Genomic DNA, 6,000 nt, shown 5'->3' on the forward strand with positions numbered 1-6,000 from the left:
AAGAGGGGCAGCGGCCTGTTCAGTAGTAGCAGGGGCAACAGTCTGGATTACTGAACTGACCTTGTAACATCAACCAAAAAAGTATTGCTGTGCTGGTACTGCGAACGGTTGAAAGCAAGCCGTCATTTTCCCGAGAGCATGTAGCTTTACTGTACTGTATGGTTAAATGATGATGGTGTCCTCTTGCGTAAAATGTTTCGGTGGTAAAATAGTCCCCCATTCGGATCTCCGGGCGGGGACTACTCAGGAGGATGTCGTTATCAGGAAGAAAAAAAACTGGCGTTCTACAGATCTGAGCGTGGAACGTCAGAGCCCTTAATCGGGCAGGTAAGTTAGAAAATTTAAAAAGGGAAATGGACAAGTAAAAGTTAGATATGGTGGGAATTAGTCAAGCTCGGTGGCAGGAGGAACAAGACTTACCATCAGGTGACTACAGTGTTATAAATACAAAATCAAATCGGGGTAATGCCGGAGTAGGTTTAATAATGAATTAAAAAATAGGAGGGCGGATAAGCTACTACGAACAGCATAGTGAACGCATTATTGTAGCAAAGATAGACACGAAGCTCACGCCTACCACAGTAGTATACGTTTATATGCCAACTAGATCCGCAGATGAGGAGGAGGTTGAGGAAATGCATGATGAGATAAAAGAAATTGTTCGAATAGTTAAGAGAGACGAAAGTTTAATAGTCATGGGGGAGTTGAATTTGATAGAAGGAAAAAGGAAGAGAAGGAAAAGTAGTCGGTGAATATGGACTGGGGGTAAGGAAAGAAAGAGGAAGCCACCTGGTAGAATTTTGCACAGAACGTAACTTGATCATCGCTAACACTTGGTTTAACAATCGTGGAAGAAGATTGTGTACGCGGAAGAGACCTGGAGACGCCAGAAGGTTTCATATTGATTATATAATGGTAAGACAGAGATTTAGGGACCACGTTTTAAATTGTAAGACATTTACAGGGGCAGATGTTCAATCTGACCACAATTTATTGGTTATGAACTGTAGATTAAAACTGACGAAACTGCAAAAAGGTGGGAATTAAAGGAAACGTTATCTGGATAAAGTGAAGGACCTAGAGGTTGTAGAGAGTTTCAGAGGGAGAATTAGGGGACGATTGACAAGAACAGGGGACAGGAATACAGTAAAATAAGCATGGATAGCTTTGAGAGATGAAATAGTGAAGGCAGCAGAGTATCAAGTAGGTAAAAAGACTAGGGCTCGTAGAAATCCTTGGGTAACACAAGAGATAAATGGTTCAAATGGCACTGAGCGCTATGGGACTCAACTGCTGAGGTCATAAGTACCCTAGAACTTAGAACTACTTAAACCTAACTAGCCTAAGGACAACACACACATCCATGCCCGAGGCAGGATTCGAACCTGCGACCGTAGCGGTCGCGCGGTTCCTGACTGTAGCGCCAGAACCGCTCGGCCAAACACAAGAGATATTTAATTTAATTGATGAAAAGAGAAAATATACAAATTCAGTAAATGAAGCAGGCGAAAAGGAACACAAAAGTCTGAAAAATGATATCGATACGAAGTGCAATACTGCTAAGCGGGAATGACTAGAGGGCAATTGTAAGTATGTAGAAGCATATGTCACTAGGGGTAAGATAGAAGCCGCCTACAGAAAACCTTTGGAGAGAAGAGAACTACCTGTATGAATACGAAGATCTCAGATGGTAAACAAGTCCTAAGCGAAGGAGGGAAAGCTGAAAGATGGAAGGAGTATACAAAGGGTCTATACAAGGGCGATGTACTTGACGCCAATATTATGGAAATGGAAGAGGTGGTAGATGCACGAATGGAGCAGATAAAACTCATTGTGTCTAACGTTGTCCCAATTCGCATATATGGTGGACTGAAAAGCCGCGTATTACAGTTGGGCGAGGTCCTCAGAGACGTTTCGCAGTAAACACGTGGACTGGATCCGTTGGCAACTGCTTGCTTGGGCCTTAGATGTTGCCTGCTTGGCTCGGGTGGCAAACGTACAGAGTGTTCTTCTAACGTCACCTGCCAAAGTTATTGGAGGACGTAACACTAGATATCAGGAGGAGGATGTGGTTTCAGCATGATGGGTTCCCAGCGCACTTTGCAGAACTATGCCGAGCAGTAATAGTAAGTACTTTTGGCAATTGGTGGATCGGCTAGGAAGGACCTGTATACTGGCCTGCAAGAACCCCGGACCTCACCTCTTTCTCTGGGAGTAGACGAAGACCGAGGTGTATTCCACGTCTGTTGACGTGAAGGTGGAATTCGTTGCAAGAATTAGTGCAGCAGCCACACTAAAGCGGAACATACCACGTATTTTCCAGCGAACACTGGACTCCCTGCTACGTTAATGATGCTCACGTTAATACGCTAACGTTAATGGTGCTCATTTCTGGTAATGTAATAGTGGTGGACTGGACATCTCTAAAAAGGGCCATCACAGAAGCTGGAAATAAGAACGTAGGTACAAAGAGGGTAACTGCGAAGAAACCATCGGTAACGGAAGAATACTTCAGTTGCTCGATAAAAGAAGGAAGTACAAGAATATTCAGGGAAATTTTGGCATACAGGAATACCAGTCGCTGGGGAATGAAACAGATAGGAACTGCAGGGAAACTAGGACGAAATGGCTGCATGAAAAATGTAAAGAAATCTAAAAATAAATTGTTGTTGGAAGAATTGACTCAACATATAGGAAAGTCAAAATAACGTTCGGTCCGATTAAAAACAAGGATGGTAACATTGAGAGTGCAACAGGAATTCCACTGTTAAATTCAGAGGAGAGAGCGGATAGATGGAAAGAGTACACTGATGGTCCGTATGAGGAGGGAAGATATGTCTTGTGTGATAGAAAAAGGAACAAGAGTAGAGAGATAGAGGATCCAGTATTTGAATCAGAATTTAAGAGGGCTTTGGAGGACTTAATATCAAATAAGGTAGATGGAACAGATAACATTCCATCAGAATTTCTAAAATCATTGAGGGAAGTGGCAACAAAACGACTGTTCACGATGATGTGTAGAATGTATGAGTCTGGCGACATACCATCTGACTTTCGGAAAAGCATCATCCACACAATTCCGAAGACTGCAAGAGCTTATAAGTGCAAGAATTATTGCGCAGTCATTATAACAGCTCATGCATCCAAATTGCTGACAAGAATATATACAGACGGATGGAAAAGAAAACTGAGGATCTGTTAGATGATAATCCGTTTGGCTTTAGCAAAGTGAAAGGCAACTCCGACATTGCGGCTGATGATGAAAGCAAGACTCAAATGGTTCAAATGGCTCTGAGCACTATTGGACTTAACGTCGAAGGTCATCAGTCACCTAGAACTTGGAATTACTTAAACCTAACTAACCTGAGGACATCACACACATCCATGCCCGAGGCAAGATTCGAACCTGTGACCGTAGCGGTCGCGCGGTTCGAGACTGTAGCGCCTAGAACAGCTCGGCCGAAAGCAAGACTAAAGAAAAATCAAGACACGTTCATAGGATTTGTCGACCTGTAAAAAGCATTCGACAATGTAATATGGTGCAATATGTTCGAATTCTGAGAAAAATAGGGTTAAGCTATAGGGAGACATAGGTAACATACAATATGTGCAAGAGCCAAGAGGGAATAATAAAGAGTGGACGACCAAGAACGAAGTGCTCGGATTAGAAAGGATGTAAGACAGGGATACAGTGTTTCGCCACTACTGTTCAATCTGCACATCGAAGAAGCAATGATGGAAATAAAAGAAAAGTTCGGGAAGAGAACTAAAATTCAAGGTGAAAGGACATCAATGGTACGATTCGCTGATAACATTGCTATCCTGAGTGAAAGTGAAGAAGAATTACATGGTCTGCTGAATGGAATGAACAGTGTAATGAGTAAAGAATATGGATTGAGAGTAAATCGAAGAAAGACGAAATTAATGAGAAGTAGCAGAAATGAGAACAGCGAGTAACTTAACGTCAGGATTGATGGTTATGAAATAGATGAAGTTAAGGAATTTTACTACCTAGGCAGCAAAATAACCAGTGAAAGACAGGAGGACATCAAAAGCAGACTAGCACTGGCAAAGGGGGCATTCCTGAACAAGACAAGCCTACTAGTATCAAACATAGGCCTTAATTTGAGGCAGAAATTTCTAAGGATGTACATTTGGAGCACAGCATTGTCCATTGGTGAAACATGGACCGTGGGAAAACCGGAACAGAAGCTAATAGAAGCTTTTGAGATGTGGTGCTACAAATGAATGTTCAAAATTAGGTGGAATGATAAAATAGATAATGAGGAGGTTCTGCGCAGAATCGGAGAGGAAAGGAATACATAGAAAACACTGATACGGTGGTAGGATAGGGTAATAGGACACACGTAAAGAGATCAGGGAATGACTTATATGGTACTAGAGGAAGCTGTAGAGGACAAAAAATGTAGGGGAAGACAGAGATTGGAATACATCCAGCAAATAACTGAGGAAAAAAAAAATAGTGATCAAAGCAAATCAGCAATGAAAAACATTTAATACTGTTTTATTATCAATCACACACAATAACTTCCTGCATACTCAGTACTCGAACAATGTACGTTTCCGACACATTGTTTCCTTACCAAATATACATGGTGTTTCAGAAGTGATGGTCAGTAATTTACACAAGGAGAGTACAGGCAAACTTAGCTAAAAAGCTCCAATAAACTTGGGTCCGCAAATCAACCCATTCCGAAGTATTGCATTAATTCGATTTGGGAACCAACTGTAAACGCTCCTAGGTACTGCGGTATTTACGTTGGTATCTCAAGGTTTGAGATTGACCATCTGTTTGTTGACGCATAAGCAACTACTTCCCTTTCCCTCCCGTGCTCTGTGCCGTACCGGTCTCACAATAAGTTACGAAAGTGAAGGCACCATGGGCTGAGATTATACAAGTGAAGAGTATGCTGGCATGCACTTCTTGTACTATGCACTCGAGCGTCCGAGTACTTCAACAAGGAGAACTGCTGCCCAAGAGCCTGTCCTGAGCCACAGCAATGTGTGGCGAATTTTACATGGGAAAGTACTCTATCCATATCATCTCCAGCGAGTGTAAGCCCACAACAATGCAGACTTCCTTCCTAGAGAGAATTTCTGCCATTAGGTGCAACAACAGTGTACCCTGAATCCCCTGCTTGTAAGCAGAATTATGATCACGGATGAGGCTGGATTTACCACTGACCGTTTTTATCTACCATAAATGTCACATTTTCGGCGATGTCAATCCTAATGCAACATACGTATCACGACACCAGCAGCGTTATTCATTGAACGTCTGGGCAGGACTGCTCGAAGACTGCATAATTGGATCACACTTCCTACGACAGAGACTAACTGGACAGCAGTATATGCGGCTTCTGCAGACTGTACTTTCAGATATATATAATGATGCCCCACTGAACCAACACCTAAACATGTGGGTCATGCATGATGGTGCTGCTCCAAACTTTCATTTACGAGTGCGCTAACTCCTAACTCGTTCGTATGGTCAACATTGGACAGGTAGAGAAGGGCCTATGCCATAGACTTCAAGGTCTCCGGATTTAAATCCCATGGATTTCTGTGTATGGGATCACATCAAAAGCCTGGTATACCCTTACCGAGGTCAACTCTCTTGAGGAATTACGCTTGCGGATTGAAGCAGCCTACCAGCATTTACAGAATTTCTCAGGACTGCCTCAAATAATTTGCAACTCATTTCAGAGACGAGTTCAATGTTGCATTCAGACGCATGGACAACATTTCGAACACCTACTTTAACGTTTAGAGATGCAATGTGTTCTTAGACACTTACGAAACACAACAGAAAATGTGTTGTATCGTGACAACAGTTGATTTGTGGTCTCATGTTTCTTGGTGCGTTTTGGCTACTTTTCGCCTGTACTTTCCGTGTGTGAATTATTGACCATCACTGCTGTAACACGCTGTAGTTGGTTTTGTCTCCGTCATCATCTCTGTTGTTCATCTACATTTACA

Source organism: Schistocerca piceifrons, chromosome 1, assembly GCF_021461385.2.
Source record: "Schistocerca piceifrons isolate TAMUIC-IGC-003096 chromosome 1, iqSchPice1.1, whole genome shotgun sequence".
NCBI lineage: Eukaryota > Metazoa > Arthropoda > Insecta > Orthoptera > Acrididae > Schistocerca > Schistocerca piceifrons.